The sequence below is a fragment of the Oryctolagus cuniculus genome, chromosome 1 (genome assembly GCF_051225735.1).
Source record: "Oryctolagus cuniculus isolate XC-2025 breed Fujian yellow rabbit chromosome 1, ASM5122573v1, whole genome shotgun sequence".
NCBI classification, from domain to species: Eukaryota; Metazoa; Chordata; class Mammalia; order Lagomorpha; family Leporidae; genus Oryctolagus; species Oryctolagus cuniculus.
Genome location: NC_142867.1, coordinates 78,048,810 through 78,071,795, shown reverse-complemented (window position 1 = coordinate 78,071,795; position 22,986 = coordinate 78,048,810). Strand labels below are relative to the sequence as shown.

At 43.6% G+C, this 22,986-nt stretch overlaps 1 long non-coding RNA gene across 3 annotated transcripts in view; it reads right to left on the bottom strand.

The window, feature by feature from the left end:
* Positions 1-399: 399 nt before the first annotated feature.
* Positions 400-22,986, bottom strand: part of LOC127483673 (uncharacterized) — a 43,332-nt gene continuing 20,745 nt past the window's right edge. The window contains exons 1-3 of one of the 3 annotated variants that reach the window (XR_007910105.3): positions 18,589-21,609; positions 11,302-11,493; positions 400-671 (exon numbers count right to left, since the gene is read on the bottom strand). This is a non-coding gene — a long non-coding RNA (uncharacterized LOC127483673). Of the gene's footprint in view, positions 672-6,236; positions 8,286-11,301; positions 11,494-18,588; positions 21,610-22,986 lie in introns of those variants that run through there. The other 2 variants (XR_016233415.1, XR_016233420.1) reach the window with 2 other exon arrangements.

Sequence of the window (22,986 nt, the reverse complement as noted above, 5' to 3'; positions counted from 1 at the left end):
ATCCCTGCTAATGCACACCCAAGGGAGGCAATGGAGATGATTCAAGTAGTTGTGTCCCTACCACCCATGTGGGAGACTTAACCCGAGTTCCTGGCTCCCAGCTTTGACCTGGCCTAACCATGATTCTTGTGGGCATTTGGGGAGTGAACCAGTATTAGGATTTCTCTCTCTCTCTCTCCCTCTCTTTCTCCCCCATTCTCTGTCAAATAACTAACTTTTGAAATCTTCAAATAATATAGATGTAAATAGGTAACAAGAGACTCTCTCACCCTCTCCTATCACATTTTCCTCCCTCCAAGTAAACTGCGATAATAATGTGTTCCCTTTCTTAGCCCCTGCATTTACAATCATTTCTGTATATACTCACCAATTTAGTTTTTTACATAGATGAAACCATCCTTTGTGAAGGTAATGCTTTTTTATTTTTAGCAAACAGAATCTTTTTTAAAGGTTTATTTACTTATTTGAGAGGCAGAGTTACAGACAGAGGGGGAAAGAGGTAGAGAGAGAGATCTTCCATTCACTAATTCACTTCCCACATGGCCCCAGAACCTAGAGCTGAGTCAATCCAAAGCCAGGAGCCAGGAGCTTCTTCTGGGTCTCCCACACAGGTGCAGGGGCCCAAGGATTTGGCCCATCTTCCACTGCTTTCCCAGGCCATAAGCAGAAAGCTGGAACAGAAGAGGAGAGGCAGGACTCAAATCGGTGCCCATATGGGATGCCAGCACAGCAGGTGGAGGCTTAACCTACTATACCACAGTGCCAGCCCCAGCAAACATGATCTTCTTATTGTTTTCTAGACTTCAATGTTATATGAGAGCTAGATGCCTCATTACTAAAATGAAATAGCTTTGTTTCATTATTAGGTGTGGGTGTATGTTTCACTTTCTCTCCTGGCTGTTAATCTAGTATTTACTGCATTGTATGGTAATTATTTATTTCAGCTTCTGTCTCTTCTACTAGACCAAAAGTTCTTTATAGTCAGGTATTATGTCATCTCTTAATTTCTAGTGCTTGGTACAATGCCTATGATGTGGTGAGTGTTTGGAAAATGAATAGGTGGTCAATTATACTTCATAATTACTGTAGAAAGCTTCCAACATTGGCTGAGATCAATATTGTGTCCTAATGGGGTCCAATATATCTCCAGTGAAAAACCTGTATCACTATGGGATACAACGACTATAGGATGGCAGACAGGATAATTGGTCAGGTTCTTCAAATCAAATAGTCCCATTTTAGCATTAGAATTGCATGACCAACCATGAGCTACCTTTCACTCCTCAAGCTGAAAGAAAATTAACATTTAATGAAGACACATTGTGCTAAGCACTTTTTTAAAAATTTTGACCTTATTTTATTTGAAAAGCAAAATGACAGAACGGGTGGGAGTGGAAACAGAGAGAATTTTGTATCTACTGGCTCACACTCCCCAAGTAGCCTCAATGGCTAGGGCTGAGCCAGGTTAAAGCCAGGAACCAGGAACTCCATCTGGATCTCCCACATGGGTGGCAGGGGCCCAAGTACCTTGGACATCTGCTGCTGCTTTCCCAGGCATATTAGCAGGGAGCTGAATCAGAAGCAGAGCTGCCGAGACTCCAACCAGTGCTCTGATATAGGATGCTGGCTTTGAAAGCAGTGGCTTAACCCACTGTGCCACAATACAGACCCCTGTGTTAAGCACTTTATGTAATACTTGTTCAAAGGCGCAACACAACTCAATGAGGTGGACATTTTGCAGATGAAAAAGAAACAAGAATCAAAGAGACTCATAGGGATATTACGTGGGTCCATTCAGGTATCCACCCTCCAGATTTATCAGATCTTAACTTTCCTAGGTTTGCTCTGGACTTTTTTCCACAGAAATAAAACATCAATATGCCCTGGAAGGCCATGCTCAGAGATTTAACTGCAAGTACCAGATGGTACATTTAAACAGCCACTTAAAACAACTGTGCCATTTTCATCAGCCTAGGTGTGGGTCAGGACCTGTGGACCCAGAACAGAATAAAGCATAGTCCCTGCCCTCAGAGGGACTCACTTCCCCATGGAGGCGGCAGATGTGTAGGGTTTTACATTTGAGAAACTGAGCCTCAGAAGGGTAGCAATTCTTGCAAGCGTGTAAGCCAGGTTTATAGGTCAGGAGTCAAAACTGGAGCAGGAGGAGGCCCTACACACCCTGCCCTGTTACAATAGGGTGGTCCCTCCAGCTAGGAAGGAGAGTGGATCTGACCCAATCAGGCAGAATCTGTGAAAAACACACAGGAGAGCTCTTTTCTGTCTTCACAACCATATTTTTTTGCTGCAAAGAATTAAATTCTTTTCTGGTGACACACACTTCCTTGTGAATGAGGCACACCCAGCCAGTCAAAACCACCCAGAGCAAATGAAAAAAAATCCTTTTAATCCCTGTAGGTACACATTTGTGGTCTTTGCTGGAGTGTTGCCATTTTCCCAGGGCCTAGTTCAGGGTAGATTTGGGAAACAGCAAATTGGAATAATACACTAATAAGAGTAATAATCATGTACATTAAAATATCTATTATTTATTCCTTCCTATTAAATGTCTATATTCTTATAAAAGCATTCCTTCTCATCATAGAAACCTCATAACACCACAAAAATTTGTTTTTGTCTTTTAGGAAGCCAAAATCACCAATAATCAATCTCTCAGCCCTAGTAAAATATAACTGTTGCTATGTTGATGTATATACTTACTTTTTAAGAATCATATTTAGGGGCAGGCATCATGGCATGATGGGTTAAGCTTCCTTTGGAATGTTTGTATCTATATCAGAGTTCCTGGTTTCAGACCCAGTTATCACAAGCTTCCAATCAAGCTTCTTGCTAATGTGCCAGGGAGGCAGCAGATGATTGCCCAAATACCTGGGTTCCTGCCACCCAGATAGATGGGAGACCTGGATGGAGTTCTGGGCTTCTGGCTTTGGCCTGGCCCAGCCCATCCCTAGCTGTTGCAGGCATATGGAGATAAACCAGCAGATGTCTCTCTCTTTCTCCCACTCCCCCTTTGTCTCCCCCCATTTTTCCACTCTCTTTATCACTATGCTTTTCAAATAAATAAATAAGAAATGAAAATCATATTTATATGTATTTTATCCTGCTCTGCTCATATGATGCTATATGGTAAATAGCCTCCCCCATTAATTATGCTCTTTAAGTCATAATTTTAAATGTTTACATAACATGTCATACTGTGGCTCTGTATTTAATGGATCAATTGTTGAACACTGACATTTTTCTCCTGTGTTTTGGCTATTATATTACTACAACTCTAAACAGATTGTTGCCTTATTGAGAGACGTCGCTGGCCTCTTTCCTTATGTTTTCTCATTTCTATATCATAAACCTCCAGAGTGGACGTTCTCACTATGTTTTTTTTTTTTTTTCAAATGAAGGAACTGGGATTCAAAAAGGATAGAGGGCCATCTCAAAGTCAAAGCCAGGTTTGGAGCTCAGGTCTCCAACCCCTCAGCCAGCTCTTGGGTATACTTGGCTCTCTCTAGCCTATGCCGAGGCCTCTGTCTTCCCAGAGCATCACTGCCTGTGTTGGAAGAGTTTTCTTGTACTCTTCTTTGTCCAAAAATCCTACTCCTGGTCTCACTCCTGTTATGTCACCAAGGATCTGCTGGCCCCTTAGTAAGATTCAAGCCTTTCCAGTTAAATCCTCCCCATTTTAAAGATACTGGGCAGCTGGGCTCATGCGACTGATGATTTCCAACTGCCGCGCCACATGTTGTCTTCCGCCTTCGTTCTCAGCTGTTCTCAGACAGGCAGGCCGTGAGGTCAAGCACGTCTGCATGTTGTAAGACTGAATCCTGATACTCTCACCAAAGCCTTCGTGGTTATCTGTGCCCCTTTTGAATTCCCATTTATATTCTCAAAAATGTCCAAGATCTGAGATGCTCTTAACAACTCACCACATTTTAAACAGAATACTAAGCTTGAAAAAAAAAATTACAGAAAGCTTAAAACTTCCTTTTGAATTCTAGGCGGAGCTGTCTGATTGGCACTCACACTCAAGATGTTTTGAAACTTCACACACAGATCAGAAATCTTGATGTTTTCCTTCCACACCTGTCTGTGTCAGGCATGGTTGGCTGTCCAGCCTGTAGCTATTCTCTGCCTTCTCCCTGGTTCACAGAACCTTGATTTTGTTCAGGGACAATGTGTCCAGGTCAGAGGTTGAGCCAGGCTTGATCCAAGCCTCTAGACAACCTCAAAGCTCCACTGGCTGGATATTCATGTCCTGGCTTCCAGCAACAGGAGCAAGGGAATTTCTAGATACAATTTTTCTTTGAAACAAAGGAAGCTGTTTAAGACATTTCTTCCCTTCTTTTTTTTTTTTTTCCTAAAGAGTTACAGAGAGAAGGGGAGAGACAAAGAGAGAGTGAGAGTGAGAGCGAGAGCGAGAGATCTTCCATTTGCTGATTCATTCCCCAAATGGTTGTAATGCCAGTGCTGGGTCAGGCTGAAGCCAGTAGCTGGAAGCTTCTTCCCAGTCTCCCATGTGGGTGACAGGGGCCCAAGTACCTGGGCCATCTTCTGCTGATTTTCCCAGGCCATTAGCAGGGAGCTCGATCAGAAGTGGAGCAGCCGGGACTCGAACTGGTGCACATATGGGATACTAGTGTTGCAGGTGGTGGCTTTATGTTCTCTGCCACAATGCCAGCACCCTGGAGTGATCTTTTAAACACATAACCTGTACCATGCTAATCCCCATTTCAAACCTTTTATGGGCTTCTCATTATATTTTTTTGTGAAATCCAAACTCCTTACCATGGCCTACAAGATCTTGCCTGATCTGGCTACATGCCCATCTCTCCAGCCTTTGCTTATCTCACTTTCCTCCTTACCAAAGTGGCCTCCTAGCTCTTACATGTTTAAGGATTTCATAATTCAGATCCTTCTGCCTGGTACACTGTTCCCCTAATGTTCCTTCTGGCTGGATCCTTTTTGTCTGCTAGATGGTAATTATCAGTCTTCTTAGAGGGACTTCCCTTTCCACCCAGAAGTAAGCTTTGCAGTTAAGTCTCTCTGTGAAGCCAAACGATTCTTGGTCAATTTTGTAAAGCATTGAATTGCCTCAGTGTTTGGGGGTTATTTAGAAAACAGTATTAATTTTCTTCTGTGTCCTTTGGAGAAAGCACAGGGTATTACTATGAACAGAGAAGAGCGGTAATGAAAATTGATCTTCTATCATCTATCATCTCCCTTTAGTCTTATGAGATGCTGCTATTATCTCCTGATGAAATAACGTTCTATAAAACCTTGCCTGTTATGCAATTTCTGCAGATCTTAGATGAACAATCTGAGCTCAAGCAATATGAATTACCATTTCATCTGTTCATTTGCCTGTAAGTAATCATGTTTTTAATGGTGTCCTCTTTCCTATGGGTTGTATAGAAGTCCTCTTTTTATTTTATTTTATTTTTTGACAGGCAGAGTTAGACAGTAAGAGAGAGAGAGAGAGAGAGAGACAGAGAGAAAGGTCTTCCTTCCGTTGATTCACCCCCAAAATGGTCGCTATGGCTGGTGCTGCGCCGATCCGAAGCCAGGAGCCAGGTGCTTCCTCCTGTCTCCCATGCCGGTGCAGGGCCCAAGCACTTGGGCCATCCTCCACTGCCTTCCCGGGCCACAGAACTGGACTGGAAGAGGAGCAACCAGGACAGAATCCGGCGCCCCAACCGGGACTAGAACCTGGGGTACTGGCGCCACAGGCGGAAGATTAGCCAAGTGAGCTGCGGCGTCGGCCTAGAAATCCTCTTGGAGACTAATTTGATTTAGTTGAATTTTGGGGGATATTTTTATTTTTTTCATTTTGACAGTTTTATGCAATTCTGTTCTCTTGAAGAAGCCTGCCTCCCAATCATAAAAGAATGTTTATAAGAAGCACAGTGCCTGGCACATTGTGGATGTGCAATACAATTGTGTTTTTACTGGATTTTTTAAAAGTATGTATTTTGTATTTTTTAAAATTTTAAGTTATACAGGTTTCATGTATTGCATGTATACAGATTTAAAAACATAGTGACACCCCCCCCCCCACACACACACTCCTACCTTTCCTCCTCCTCCCTCTCACTCAAAGGGTTAATTTTCTTTCTTTAAACTCATGTTTCAAATGGTTCTTTCTCTATTTTACTTTTTTTAAAAAAGATTTATGTATTTATTTGAAAGTCAGAGTCACAGAGAGGAGAGGCAGAGAGAGAGAAAGAGAGAGAGAGAGAGGTCCTCCATCCACTGGTCCGCTCCCCAACTGGCTGCAATGGCTGGAGCTGTGCCAATCCGAAGCCAGGAGCCAGGAGCTTCTTCCAGGTCTCTCACATGGGTGCAGAGGTCCAAGGACTTGGGCCATCTTCCCCTACTTTCCCAGGCCATAGCAGAGAGCTGGATCAGAAGTGAAGCATCTGGGTCTCAAACCGGCGCCCATATGGGATGCTGGCACTGCAGGCGGCAGCTTTACCTGCTACATCACAGCGCTGGCCCCTCTTATTCTATTTTATTAGTGGGGTGAGGAGGGTAAAGGTATCTGAGGATATAGAGCACACAGGACAGGGGAGCAAAGAGTGTGCAGCACTAGGATAAACTTCTGTTTTCAAATTTTTATTTTCATTTTATTTGAAAGGGAAGAAGAGAGGAGAGAGAAGGAGAGAGATCTCTCATCTCTTGTTTCATTCCTCAAATATCTGCAACAGCAAGGGCTGGACCAGGGTGAAGCCAGGAGCCAAGAATCCCCACATGGGTGTCAGGGACCCAGGTACTTGGGTCCTCATCTGCTGCCTCCCAGATGCATTAGCAGGGAGCTGAGTCAGAAGCATAAAGTAGCCGGGATTCAAACCAAGCATTCCAGTATGGGATGTGGGCATCCTAACTGGTGTCTTAACTATTTCATTAAACACCCACCTCTAGGATAAACTTTTGATCAGAAGTATACACAGATGATACAATGTCATTACAGGAGGATGCAACAGGTCTACTCTGCAGGGAGCACCTGGACAACCCTGCTCCTTCCCTACCTGGTGAGGATGGGGAGTTTCTTCCTCTTTCAGTGCCCTCACAGTGCTCCCAGTCACATCACCCTGTATTCCAACATCTGGGTTGTCACCCAAGCCAATCTGCCTAGCTCTGACTCGAACTTGCTTTGTTGCTTCGATCAAATCACTTCTCTGGGTCTGTTTCTCCAGGGATTGTACTAAATGAGAACCAAGGTGACTTCAAATTGATGGATAGTAGCCCTCCTCATCTCTATTACTCCAGGTGGTCACAGACATAGGCCTTCTGGGTTGGATTCAAGGCATTGCCAACAGGGACTATGGAAAGTCCTGGACCTCCCACTCTTTTCTTTTCTCTTCTTTTCTTTTTAAATATTTATTTACAGAGAGGGAGGGGCAGAGAAACAGAAAGCTCTTCCAACCACTAGTTCACTCCCCAAATGGCTACAATAGTCAAGGCTAGGCCAGACCAAAGCCAGGAGCCAGGAACTTCTCTGGGTTTCCCATGTGGATGGAAGGGGCCCAAGTATTTGGGTCATCTTCTGCTGCTTCTCAAGTGCATTAGCAGGAAGGGGGATCAGAAGTGGAGCAGCTGAGACTCAAACCCATACCCATATGGGATGCCAGGGCTGCAGGCAGTGCTTTTTAAAGATTTATTTATTTATTTGAAAGAGTTACACAGAGAGAAGAAGAGAGAGAGAAAGAGAGAGAGAGAGAGAGAGAGAGAGAGAGAAATCTTCCATCTGCTAGTTCACTCCATAAATGGCTACAACAGCCAGGGCTGGGCCAGGACAAAGCCAAGAGGAGCCAGGAGCTTCATCCAGGTCTCCCTCATGGGTGTAGGGGCCCAAACACTTGGGCTATCTCCCACTGCTTTCCCAAGCACATTATTAGGGAGCTGGATCTGAAGTAGAGCATCCTGGTCTTAAACTGGTGCCTTTATGGGATGCTGGCATCACTCACTATGCCACAATGCTGGTCCTGCAGAGAAGGAACTGTTTTCAGGGACTCCACCTGTCTCCTTCTTCCTGAAGTAGCGGCTCCTGCAGAGTATGGTCTGTGAAGTGCTTACTGTGGAACCTAGTGTAGGTGGCATGGGAGGTCCACATCAGGCCATGTGGAGGAAGGCCTGGCACATAAACGCAGGGCCAGTCTGGTTGTGGCTAGGCTGGATTTAGCTGTAGCTTCTTTATCAGGGACTTGGGCTTTAAGAGCTGACACTAAATGGTATATGTCCGGGAAAGTCACTTAAATCCAATCTCTTTTCTTCACCTGTAGGAATGAAGATAAGAACACCTATGCAAACAATTTATAAAATTGAAGATCAAATGAACAAAATCATTTAACAATGTTTTTTCTTTAAAAACTTAATTAACTTAAAAGGCAATGAGAGAGACACAGAGATTTTCTATCTGTTGGTTCACTGTCCAAATGCCTGCAGCAGCTGAGGTTAGGCCAGGCTGAAGCCAGGAGCTGGGAACTCAACCCAGGGGCCCAACTACTTGAACCATCACATGCTGCCTCCAGGGTTTGTATTAATAGGTAATTAGAATCAGGAGTGAAGCCAGGACTCAAACCCAGCTCTCCATATGGGATGGAGATAATATAATGTAAGATACAAGCCATAACATTCATATGTATTTCCTGGGCATCTCAGTAAACCACAAAATCTGACACTATGGCTTTAGAGTGAGGCTACAAATCTTTCATTTCTAACAAGGTCCAGGAGGAGACGGTTGATACTGTGGCTGCTCAGGTGGGCTGCATTTTGATGTGCAAGGATACAAGTCAATAACATTTTTGGAAGTAAGGAGATGAGGTTTTAGAGCTTGTAGAGAATTTCCCTACAGAGTCTAAGCAATGATGGGTAAGTTTGTAAGTACAGCATCTTTTTTTCATAAAAAATATTTTTTATTTATTTGAAAGGCAGAGTGATAGAGAATGAGGGAAAGGAAGAGAGAGAGAGAGAGAGAGAGAGAGAGAGAGAGAGAGAGAGGAGTGAGAGAGATCTTCCATACATTGGTTCACTTTCCAAATAGCTGCAATAGCAGGGCTGAAGCCAGGACTAGGAATTCAAACCTGATCCCCCACATAGGTGGCAGGGGCTCAGGTATTTGGACCATCATCTGCTGCCTTTCCAGGCTCATCAGTAGACAGTTGGATTGGAAGCAGAGCAGCTGGGACTTGAACCAGCATTCCAAAATGGGATGCTAGCATCACAAGTGGTGGCTTAACCTGCTGTGCCACAACACTGGTCCCCAGCATCTTTTTGAATGGATGTTGCAAGAGTCAACTTTATTTCAGAGAAACAAAACCCCACATATGGCTTAGACACACCCTTATCCACGTGCTAGTCATATATTCATCCAGCAGACATTAACTGATGGTCTACCCTGTGCTCAGCACTGTTCTAGGCCCCAAATAAAGTTGTGCTACTAACTTCTTCCTTGAAGGATCTCCAGTCCTGACTCAGCAGATGGAGACATGAGTTTCTTTTTAAATCTTTTTTTCCCTGGAAGTGTCCTGTTTTTCATAAACGACCTTGGCTTTTCATGCTATACCATTGTAGTAATTTGTATAGGTGGAAAACTGGAATGACCGGAAGTTGCTTTGCATTGTGGGAACAGCTGGGCTTCTTGGGATAACCCTGGAAAAGCACTTTCCCATATGAGCAGGGATCTACAAAGTCTGGGTTTCTCTGGAGGTTCAGCTGCATATCTTAAATGCCAACTTGAATCTGACATTTTGGCATCAACGTGAGAGTTTGACACCGAACTAGAGTAACCAGCTCCCCAACAAGACTTCTCACCAGAGGCTTCCTGCTGTGAAGTGGGCCTTGGTTTTCCTCACAATGCTTCGTAACTTTTCAGACCAGTGATTCCCCTTTAGAGCAGTCTCTTGCCCAGGAGAAGACAGCTCACCAACCTACCAATTGGACTCTGGTCCAATTTGGACTCAGACACTTTTAAAAATTTGCAGGTCTATTGGGGACAATTTTGGTTGGAGGCCACCTAACCTCTTCCAACCCCAGCTGCAGAGCAGGTAATCTAGGCATCTACTTCAAGGCCAGCTCTTTGTTCATTCTCCATTCATCTTGCGGTGAGCTGAGCCAGGTTAGTTATTGATTTACCACCCACTTAAAATAGGTGTGTAAGGGTCATAGTACTCTACTGGGGGGGGGGGTGGTACATCAGACATTAAACAAATAACCCCCATAAGGACCTAACTGGGACTGTGAGACAGGGAAGGCTTCTGCAATAAAAGACAGTAATCCTGAGATTGGAAAAAGTGGACATTAGTGGACAAGCCTCTGGGGGAGGAACTGCAGGCAGAGGAAGAAGGCTGTGCACAGACTCAGAGATGAAAAGTAAGGCAAGGACAGCTGCAGAAGGCAAATGTAGTGGTCAAGTGCATAGGGTGGGAAGAGTGGCATAAAATTAGTGAGGTGAGGGGCTGGTGCTGTGGCATGGTGTGTAAGGCTGCCGCCTGCAGTGCTGGCATCCCATATGGGCAGTGGTTCCAGGCCAGCTGCTTCACTTCTGATCCAGCTCTCTGCTAATGCGCCTGGGAAAACATCAAAAGATGGCCCAAGTCCCAAGTCTTTGGGACCCTGCACTCATGTGGGAAACCCAGAATAAGCTGCTGGCTCCTGGCTTCAGATTAGCCCAGCTCCAGCTGTTGTGGCCGTTTGGGGAGTGAACCAGCTGGTGGAAGAGCTCGCTTTCGCTTACTCCTTCCCTCCCTCCCTCTGCTTCTCTGTAATTCTGCCTTTCAAATAATAAATAAATAAATCTTTCTAAAAAATAATTAGTGAGGCAAGTTGGCCTAGAGAAGACCAGACAAGGCCCTGTAGCCCCTGGGAAAGAGTGGATTTCATCTTGCAGTGCAATGAGAAGTCACAGGAAGACTGTGAGCAGGGAAGCAGCATGATCTGTCTACAGCAATAAAGATCTCTGGTTAGATGTCTGACCTAGCAGTTAAGATGCTGGTTAAGATGCTTGCTGGGTCTGTTACCTATTCCAGCTCCCTGTTAGTGTGGACTCTGGGATGCAACAGGTGATGGCTCAAGCACTTGCGTTCCTGAAACCCATGTATGAGACCTGCCTTACATCCTATTCCTGGCCTCCTTCCCTCTGCTCCCTTGTCCTACTGTGAACAGCGGCTAGGAGTTTGCCCTCTCCCTGCCTCTCAAATATAAAATTTCTTAATCCTATGTGTAGAATGGATCTGATATACACTTAGGAAAACCCATATGCAGTCCAAGTCATTAAATACATACATTGCTTACCTGCATTGCACCTGGCAGCTTACTTTTCCAAGCTCTATGGCAAGGTGGGCACAGAGGCTGGGAATATCCTGGGCACATGCAAAGCATCTCCTTCACCTGCATCCCTCCTCAAATATCCTGCGTGGGAGGCAGGGCTTGTCTTGCAGATCTTAAAACTCAGCACAAAGTGTATACAATTGCAGAAGAGGAAGGCTGTGCGGAGGAAACAATAAATCAAGTTAAAAAAAAAAACTCAGCAACTTAAAGAACAAGCTTTCAGTCTCAAGTTGGTTCTCAGTGAAAGGAACACGTTTGGCTAGAAGTTCTCTCAGGCAACATGTCCTTAGGGCCCATTGATGTAGAAACATCTCTATTTTCAAAGTGGTGTTTAGTCACCTCCTTCCCTTTTGTAACTCAATTTCCTACTTTCCCTCCTCACAGATCCTGCATTCCTTGGTTATCTGATTAGCCTTTTTTTTTTTTTTAAGACAAGCAAAAACATCTTGAAAATTCTGGCCTTTTTAAAGTGCTTACTTGTCATTAGTTTTCCTTTCCAATTTACTTTATGAACTAAATCTCCCTGGAATGGTTTTTCTTTTGTCAGAATGAGCTTGATTCTCCTCTGTTAGCTCCCTGTGAGTGGGGGGGTGTGGTGGTTAGGGAAGGGGATCAGTGCAGGAATCAGTGCTAGCAAGGCCTGGATTTGTTGGAGTGAGTGGGAGTTGAAGGGTGAGGGACAAACTCTTCCCATATTCACACTGTAAACATAGTGGCAGATCAGTGGCACTTATGGAATGGACTTGATCTGCCAGTCTTGCCTGGAAATAGAATGATGCCCTGGAACCTATATGATCTAGTGGTCAGAATACCCAGGTTGAATTCTAATCACTGCCTAGTCAAGTAAGTCTGAACCACAAATAATGAACATAGGTGAGTGCTGCTAACTACCAGATAAGACACGGGCACGCTCCTTGCCACTCAGAGAGGTGGACATTGTTTTTTCCATTAAAAGCTCAGGACAAGAAGGTTCAAGAGTTAAATGACATACCCAAAGACTCATGGCTGGTGAGCTTCACTTTCCCATAGGCTGATAGAGGGGAGTAATGTGTATCATTCTGTGATAGCATGATAAAGCAATGCAATTTGTAACTTGTAAAACTTCATGAAGACATGTGGCATTATATAGCCCATGAGACCTTCAGTGAGCACTCATGCAGTCTATAGAACTGACCTTGAATCTCACCTGTTCCTAGTAAGTTGTTCCAGTAAACTCAAAACATGTGCTTGTGGCCCATTCCTCCCAATCTGTCATGCTTTGTCCCCATCCGCCTTCTCCTCATGGGCTTACATCTACACCCCCACCCAACATGCAGCTCCCTCTGTGTGGAAAGCTCACTCCTCCCACATATTTCCTCTACTGATGAGTTCACATTCTTTTTTATGGTCTCAGCACAAAAGCCACATCTTTAATGTGACACATTATCTACCACACAAGATACATGTCCCCCAGGATAGGGACCCATGAAGGAACAACAGTAGGGGCATGTAGCTCTGGAAGGTGATCAGCTTTGTTAGTTTGTTCCCTAGAGAATGGGTAAAATGTCCCATTAGCTATGTCCAGGATGCAATTCTTAGTGGACTCTTTCCCTACTATTGCATTTGATGGACACTGGAGTCCCTAGCATTCTCGTCTCCAGGAAAAGAATGCATGTTGATATTAATATTCAGCACTGCTAGATATCAAATATGCACTCTAATGAATCATGCTCCTTGCTCATAGAGTTCTGTTTTTCTTTTCTTTTGGATTTCTTATTTATTTTAAAGGCAGAGTTACAGAGAGGGAGACACACACACACACACACACACAACCGGAGAGAGAGAGAGAGAGAGAGAGAGAGAAAGAGAGAGAGAGATCGGTCTTCCATTCACTGGTTCAGTCCCCAAATGGCCAGAATAAATGTGGCTGGACCAGGTCAAAGCCCAGAGAAAGGAGCTCCATCTGGCTCTCCCACATGAATGCAGGGGCCCAAGCACTTGGTCTGTCCTCCACTGCTTTTCCAGACATATTAGTAGGGAGCTAGATCAGAAGTGAAGCAGCTGAGCTCTGCAGGCAGCAGCTTAACCTGCTATGCTATAAAGTCATAGAGTTTTTCTACCCTATTTCATGAAGGAAATAAGTAAGTTAGAATAATTCAGTAGACCCATTTGGTTCAGCTTGGTGCACTTTTTCATTATTATCTTTTTAATCATTCATGGAAGTAGAGGTGAAAACCCTTCTCCTCCTCCTTACTGCACTATTGACATTACAAACATTGATCTAAATTGCAATCATTAGGTTCTTATTGAAATGAAAGGTCTGCCCCAAGGTTTAAATTTCTAGATTACTGTGTAAGATGAGCCCTCAATTACAGGCTTCTACTAAGAAAAGCATAGATTTGGTGTTAAAACACGTTCCAGTCAGCTGAGGGGAATGTTACAACTCTATAGCACTTAACATACAGCCTGATTTGGAGTATCCTGGATCTATAGATCTGTTCTATGGAGGAGGGCTCCCTGAGAATAAGAACCTTGTCTCATTCATGCTGATATTTGGCATATTTTTGAGTCCATAAGAGGCTCTCAGTAAATGCTGGTTAAAAGTGAGGAGGAGGACATGTTGAAAGCAAAAGAGAGAGACAAAGCCATTCTGTTATTTTCCTTTGACAAGGATGATGATAATAATGATGGCCAGACACTGCACCAAGTACTTTACTTGGAATAGCCATTTAATTTTTATAATCCTGTGTGGTACACATTTTTTCCTTTAAGTATGTGAGGGCCCAGGGTCAGTGACTAAAATGTCCAAAGTTAACCGACTTAGAAATGAAATTTCCAAGATCTCAATTCCTGTCTCTCTGCATGTTTTTAACCACTGTGCTGGCCTTCCAAATGAGCCAATATTTCTTGTCTATTTTGTGCAAATAATTGGGCCAAGTAACGGAAAATATTTTATATGTTCTTATTTCAGTGCATTTGCAAAGCAACTCTGCTAAGGCTGGAATAGGGTAAATGAATGAGCTGAAGTTAAAGATAAATGTGTGTAGAGGATGTAGAGAATGTTTGGCTAACCCTGAAGGGTTAAAGAGAATTAAAAGTTTTCAGTGTAACAATTCAAGGCAGGAAAGTGTTAGCAGGTTATAAGGAATTTCCCTTCCTCTGAGCCATTGGGTTTTTGCCAAGGCTGCAGGGTAGATGATGCATTTGTGGAAGACGAATTTGATCCAATAAGACATCTTCTCAATCCTCGTATAAGATTAGTCTGAGGGGGAATCACTTGGTAACAATTTGAAATGGAGTTTGTTAGAAAAACATAGCTTTGTCTGGGCTGAGTCTAGAAATGGGTGACAGATGTTAATGATGAGCGACTGAACAGATGTTTGGGGGAGAATTACAAAAAGGGTTTCTATCACAGGATCTAAACCTTAACCTTCCTGGCTGATGCTGAAAGGAGAGCTTGTTTGTGAAACATGTTCTTGCAAAAACTATTTGGTGGATTGTGACAAAGATGAATGACCGGATACTATAATTTAAATCTGAAAATAGGGTAAATGGGGTCCCTGTTTGTGTGCGTGTGTATATGGGTTTTCTTTGACAAAGGTCAATGACTTATTAAAGAATGGGAAGGCTGAACAAGTCATTCCTCTCTGCATTCCTTATTTTTGCAACCACCACCCCTGACTGGAAGGAATGGGAAGTTTTTTGATTTCATACCTTAAGTCTTAACAAAATTATTAAAATTTCATCATTTATTTATATCTTGAAATGTCTACCCTATGATTGCCTTTGGAAAAGAGAAAGTATAAACTTAATTGGTAGTTTTAATCGAGGTCTCTGAGACTTATTTTTTTTTTTTGACAGGCAGAGTGGACAGTGAGAGAGACAGAGAGAAAGGTCTTCCTTTTCCGTTGGTTCACCCCCCAATGGCCACTATGGCTGGTGCGCTGTGGCCGGCACACCACGCTGATCTGAAGCCAGGAGCCAGGTGCTTTTCCTGGTCTCCCATGTAGGTGCAGGGCCCAAGGACTTGGGCCATCCTCCACTGCCTTCCTGGGCCACAGCAGAGAGCTGGACTGGAAGAGGGGCAATCGGGACAGAATCCAGCGCCCCAACCTGGACTAGAACCCGGGGTGCCAGCGCCACAGGCGGAAGATTAGCCTATTGACCTGCGGCGCCGGCCGAGACTTATTGTTTTAAGAAGTCTAACACAATCCCTATTCCCAAGTGGAAATGAAGGCAGATTTTAAAAGCTATACTTCTATTGCCATAAACAAATCCCCACTGTACCCACTTTACAAAAAGATGAGCAGTTAGTTAGGTGTCTTGTACACAATAATTTGCATATTGGATGCTGTGAAGATCAACAAGATGCATGACAGACTTGGAGTCTACAGGAAAGATCATGCATAGTTGATGATGTGGAAGAAGGGCCCACATCAAGGGATATGCGAGTTTAGAGGATAAAGAGATTTCTAGGAGTGGTGATCAAACAAGGCTGCACGGAAGAGATGGGATTTGTACTGCCAGCTGTGGAGTTAAAGATTGCTAGTAAAGGTCAGTCCTTCCTTCCTTCAGTCAGACTTTTCCTCTTTGCTCCTAGTCAATCTCTCCTACTCTTCATTGCTAAACTTCTCAAAAAAGTAAACAGATGTTCTACTTCCATTTCTTTATTATTTCTTAATCCTTAAACCCATGATTCTTTGGTTAAGCCTTAAGTCCTTTGGTTAAGACTGCTAACTGTCCTTTAATCTCTGTGCTCCATGTGTTCTTTAGGGGGCAAACCTTCAATTTTTACCTGGATATATGGTCACATGGGCTAAGAGTGTATTTGCTAGTCTCTCTTGCAACAGGGTATGGACAGATGATAAGTTCTGATTAATGGAATATGATCACAAGTGATCATGTATCTTCTAGGCTGTATCCTTAAAGTGCAGGGGCATTCCTTTGCTCCTTTCACTCTTCCTATATATAGGAATGTGGTGTGGCCTTGTTGAGCCATCTTGGTCCATGGAGATAAATTACTCTAGGAATGAATGAGTAATAAGACAAAAAGGGTAGGTTGCTGCCATAGAAGTTCTAGAATATTACTCTCAATTATTATATGACAATAGGAAAGTGTCAGTAAAAATAGTGGAAGATTTTAAAGGGTACAACATAAAGATTCTTAACTGTCCTGAGTTTACCCAGTGAGCTTATCTCCACAATTCACTATCTTAACTATTTTACAACTCTGCGAGTTGTAGATAACTAATAGCAATGCAAACAGATTCTATCCAGTGGAAAGCAGACGAATTCCTTGTCTTCCATCTCCTCTGCTCCATGGAAAAAGACTGTTTCACATCTATGAGTATTTGTAAATTTATTTCAATTCTAGATTGACCTATATAGGTGCAATATTTTTAATTCTCCTTTGAACTGGTGATAACTCTTACTGTTTCCTTCATTAGTTAATAAGTTAAAATCTTTGACATGTAATTCATTTTATATTTTATGAGAATGAAGTTTATCGTTTATTAAAAATTATTCTTTAACAAGAAGGATCAAATTCTATCTTGTTTAAGCCACTGCTATTTTGGATCTTTGTTATAATAATCAAATTTTAATCCTAGCTAGACAGCACCTGCCATTCTACACTAGTGATTTCTTTGAGGGTCAGCATTTACTCTTAATTATCAACTCCAAGTTTTTTTCTTAGTCATCATCCAACCTTAGTGAGAGATGAAGAACAAGTAGAACAGTGTCTTCTCCAACTTTGGGTTACAACTCATCAGAGGGTCACAAAATCAATTGAATAGGTCACAGCTAGCATGAACAGAAAATACTGAAGTGCATTGCATATAGCAAGTACAATCTGTGACGTTTTGAATTTAGATACATATCTGTTTTAGCTTTCTAGGTTTGTTGTAACAAATTGCCACCAGATGGGTGGCTTAAGACATCAGAAATTTATTCCCTCATAGATATGGAGGCCAGAAGTATGAAATCAATGTGTGCTAGCTCTTAGAAACCTCAAGACGAAAATCCTTTCTAGATTCTTCTAGCTTTCGGTGACTCCTGGTATTCTTTGACTTGCATTAGCACAACTCCAATCTCTGCTTCCATCTTCACGTTGCCTCCCTCTGTGTCCTTTGCTGTTTCTGATAAGGATGCTGCCATTGCATTTAGGGCCCATTCTAACGTGGTGTAATTTCATCTTGACCACCTAAATTACATTTGCAAAGATACTATTTCCAAATAAGGCCACAGTTCAAGATTCAGAGTGGATGTGAAGTTGGGGGAACACTATTCATCCCTCTGTGTAAGATATATATATGATGGGCCTTCAAAAAGTCCATGAAAAATGTGTACTATGAAAAAAACTATGCATAGATTTTATTTTTTTGCACCAAAATAAGTTTGTCTTTTCCCATGAAGTTTTAAAAATACCCTCATAGTAGGAATCATAATTAGTATAAAATTTAATAATTAGTAAGACATTTATTCAAGTAATTTTACTTGCAATAAACAATTTTAATCTCATAATGCTTCAGGAGATGGGTTCTAATAATAGTGCAGTTTTAAAGATTATTAGGTAACCAGAAAATGAAAGAATTGGGATTCACTCCCAAATCCCTGTTTTTCTAGTACATCATGTTTCTTTGAAAATCTCAACTCCCCAGGCTTCCATATTACTGTATTGATCTGGGTATCTAATCTGGCTCCATTTTCTGCCTTCTCTCCTCTTCTTATCTCCTAATATTGTCACTCCATCAGCTCTTGGCTGTGTCTAGCTCCCACTTAATCTCATTTACGCTCTGCTGTCTAGTTACACAGAGCTGGTGAGGACTTAATCCTACTGTAGGCAGAAAGGAAAGAGCTAGTGGAGAGCAAAGATTGAAGAGAGATGAGAGGGAGCAGTGCCTGATGAAGTGAATCTACCCAGAGATGGCCAAGTGTCCAGGAGGATTTCTCCTTAGGAGAGGGGGCAGACACCACTTTCTTGAAAACACTCGTCATTTTGACAGGGCAAATAATGACAGTGGCAGAACCAGGGAGTTCCTCTTCCTTCAGTTGGCTTAGGTTCCCGGTTTCTGGCCATGAACCCTGATAAGAGAGGCCAGACCTTGCCCATGGATCAAGCATTGCTTTTTACAGATCAGGCCAGGCCTGGCACAGGAAAATAGGAAGGACTGAAACATGTTTGCTGCCTTAATTTAAGCAAGAAACACTAGAAAGCATAAAAAGAAAAGCAGAAACAAAAGCCCAGCACCCAGAAGCCTTCCCCTTTGTCACCTCATTAGCCGGGTGACGACTCCCAGAGACACGCAGAACAGGTCAGGAATCCAGGACAGCTGTGTCCCTCAGCCTGGAGGAGCTTTCAACAGTCGCAGGAGCCTGACCATTAGAAACCGTTATCTTCCCCAGATGCCTAATGGGGCCTCCTGTGGGAAATAAGGAAGTCACAATCTTCAACAGCTCATTTCTCCCAATCAGGACCTTTCAATAAGAACACATTGTGGAGGGGCCATAAAACCATCAGAATGTGGCTCTGGCTTCTTTCCAACTTATTAGGCTTGAGGTAATTATCCAGGTAATTCAGGAAAAATAAACTGCCATTGCCTGAATTACTCGGATCATTACCTCAACGTTCCAGGGCCGTCTGGTGGCGGAGGCCAGCTGGGTCTCATGGACTCAAACAGTTTGATAACTGAAAACAGGCATGGTAATTGGAGAGTCAGGGAGAAACCATGGAAGGATTTCAGCTCAAATGACTAGAAAATCTGGATGCTGGGACCAAGTCCTGCCAGATACTACTTGCTTACTCCTGTTAGCTGCCTTATCTCACTGAACCCAGGGGCATTTTGAGAATGGCAAGCTGTAAATGACTAGCCAGTGCCATAGAGGCAATTAGTAGTAATGCCATTTCTCCACTGGTGGTATCAACCACTGATGTAAATTTCTATTCTGATATAAAGCTGGATTAAAAAAATGCATACTTTATACTGAGCTGTGAGATTCCAGGGTAAATATCCATATTAGTCGCACATTAGGCTCATCTGAGGAGCTTTCAAAGAACAGAGAATTTCCCAGTTCCCACCCCAAAAGGAATGCATTTGAATCTCTGGAGTAGTGGTCCTAACATTGGTGTTGTTTAAATTGGTTGATTTTTAAATTTGTTTTAAATATAGTCCTTGTTATAATGGGTTCTTTCATTTTATAGCTTACTGTATTTGCTGTGACATTGTTTTATTTATTTATTTTAAACCTTGAGACACATGGAGGAGTAGTCAAAAATGGTACTTTTGACCGCTTCCTTCTTTTTTTTTAATATTTATTTCTTTTACTTGAAAATCAGAGATACACAGAGAAAGAAGAGGCAGAGAGAGAGGTCTTCCATCTGCTGGTTCACTCCCCAACTGGCCACAATGGCCGCAGCTGTGCCGATCGGAAACCAGGAGTCAGGAGCCTCTTCTGGGTCTCCCACGTGGGTGCAGGGGCCCAAGGGCCTGGGCAATCCTCTGCTGCTTTCCCAGGCCATAGCAGAGAGCTAGATGGGAAATGGAGCAGCCGGCACTCGAACCGGCACCCATTTGGGATGCTAGCACCGCAGGTGGCGGCTTTACCTGCTATGCCACAGCACTGCCCCTTATTTTTATTTTAAGAATTTATTTGAAAGGCAAAGAGACAGAAACAGAGATTTCCCATTGGTTGGTTTACTCATCAAACATCTGCAACAGCTGGGGATGTAACAGGTTGAAGCTAGGAGCCTGGAACTCAATTCAGGTCTCCCACATGGGTGGCAGTGACCCAACTACATAAATCATCCATAATGGGCTGCCTGCCAGGGTGCACATCAATTGAAAGATGGAACTGGAATCAGACCCACTCAAAGCCAGACATTCCAGTCTAGATATGGCTTCCCAAGCAACATCTTAATCATGGCAACAAACAACCATTGGACACTGGCATTTTTAAATCCCTTTTTAAAAAGATTTCTATATTTATTTGGAAGAGTGACACAAAGAGGGAGACACACACACACACACACACACACACAGAGAGAGAGAGAGAGAGAGAGAAACTCCAAATACTGGTTCATTTCCCAAATGGCTGGAATGGCTGGGGCTGGGCTGAGCTGAAGCCAGAAGCCAGCAGCTCCATTCAGATCTCTCACATGGGTACAGAAGCCTAACCACTTGGGCCATCCTCCACTGCTTTCCCAAGCACTTTAACAGGGAGCTGGTTTGGAAGTGGAGCAGCTGGGACCTGGATAGGTACCCATATGGGATGCTGGCATTGCAGGTGGTGGCTTTACCCACTGCACCATGACATTGGCCTAACACTGACAATTTTAAGGAACTCTCCAGATGATTCTAATGGGCAGAAGCATTGCATGTCAGAGAGACACACAGCAGGGAGGGAGATTTCTGTCTCCAGTCACACCCAGAGTGTTATGGATGTGATAGATACGTATTAGAGAGACAGGTGAGGCTACATGGCTGTTCAGCCAGTTCCTCCACAGTTCTAGGTAGGAGGAGCCTGCTGACATTTGAATGGCTGTGTCTCTCCCAAGTTCATGTTGCAACTTAATCCTTAGTGTAACAGTATGTACAGGTGGGGCCTTTGGAAGGTGGCTAGGTCATGAGGCTTCTGCCTCAGGGGTGGGATTGAATTCTTATGAAAGGGATTGAGGGAGTGAGTGCAGCCCGCAGTTGGCCCCTTCTATCCCTTCTATGGGATGCTAGCGGGCATAGTGTTTGTCTCCTCTGGATCAGGCAGAGACCAGGACCTCCCAGACACCAAACCTTGATCTTAGACTTTTAGCCCCCAGAGCCATGAGCAATAAATTTAGTTCTTCATGAACTACCCAGTCTCAGGCATTTTGTTAGAGAAGCAGGAACAAACTAGGGCAGGGCCCGGGTTGCTCCTATCTCTGGGTCTCGTGGATCCCTTATTTGAAGGGATTATACTTGCACGAAACAGCCCTCGGTTCCAGCAATGCCCACTCTCCACACCAAGTTTGAGTTATCAAAGATCTTGTCAAAGGCCACTTACCACTGACAGAGATGGGCAGCAAATATCATTTCCACTTCCTTTTGGTTCCTTAAAGCTTACCCTCCCAAGGATTAGGGCCAGCACATCCCCACTATGAGTTACCTGGTCTTTCCAAGGTGCATTGGTGCATCACATCAACATTCATTAAAAATAATGAGATGGTAACTGCAAAAAGACATGACTTCATCCTGGCAGCAAATGTTTCCCAAGTGCTAACCTGCCATCTGTTAGGCAGCACGAGAAACTAGAAAACCATTCCTAAAGCAGTTCAGTTGGCTCCTCCAGCTTTGAAGCATCTGGTTGGTAACTGTGCTGTCAGCATGGAGCTACCTTCTCAGTTTCAAACACCCTAGTGTTGGAGTCTGAGGATAGAATTCCTGTGGTCTAGACAAGCGCCTGCTACTAGGACTTACAGATGGGCCTCTCCTTTTAGTCTTAGGGGTCATGGTTCAGAAATGATTGAACAATCTCTCAACAATCTCTCAGAATACAGCAGAACATCTGTTTCCTACATGTTACTCCCCCAAACACAGGCTGCCTTCCGTGTGCACATGTTGCTCCTGCTGGGTTTTTATGACATGTGAACTCAAAGGACCATTTCTTCTGCCCAGTGACAAGCCTTTTAAAGGGTGAAGTGCTTGGATTTACAGTGATTCTCCCAGAGGATTTTACCCTAGCTGTTGAAATACAGAAAACACCAAGTGCCCATTATCTACTGTAAGACAATGCAACGATTATTCTTTCTGGAGGACTCCACACTGGAGAAAAGCAAGCAGTAGTATGCATTCTTTCTTCCCTCTGGAAAGTAGCCTACTCTTTAAAAGTCCCGATTAAGTACAGAGAGCCCTGTTACCCTTCAAAGCCCTGTTCGAATGTCACCTCCTCCGTGGAGCCTTCCAGGGACTTCCTGGGAAGAAATAACTGTGCCTTCTGGTTTCCACTAACTTGGTGCTCAAGCATCACTGGCAAATGTGTGGTTGCTCAGCGTGTGAGCCTACATCCCTCATCCCAGCTGACTCCCAGTACGCTGGACCATGAGCCCCCAGAAGACAGGAATTGCATAAGTGCACAGTAAATATTACATATGGAACTGAGTGTGACTCCTAAGACAGTTACATTTCTTTTATAGTGAAATTATATAGGGAAATTTGACTTTATTTTATTTTTATTTGACAGGTAGAGTTATAGACAGTGAGAGAGAGAGAGAGAGAGAGAGAGAGAGAGAAAGGTCTTCCTTCCGTTGGTTCACTCCCCAAATGGCCGCCACGGCCGGTGCTGCGCCAATCCGAAGCCAGGAGCCAGGTGCTTCCTCCTGGTCTCCCATGCGGGTGCAGGGGCCCAAGCACTTGGGCCATCCTCCACTGCCTTCCCGGGCCACAGCAGAGAGCTGGACTGGAAGAGGAGCAACCAGGACTAGAACCAGGCGCCCATATGGGACGCTGGTGCTGCAGGCGGAGGATTAACCAAGTGATCCACGCCGCCGGCCCCGACTTTATTTTATTTTTTTTTTTTTAAGGAAAAAGAAATATAAACTGTGGGGAGCAACTCGGACTAGACTAAGTTACTGGAATTAAGACTTATTTTATGCATCTACTCTCCCACAATATGGCGCTGGGAGAGGAGGAAACAGCTTCT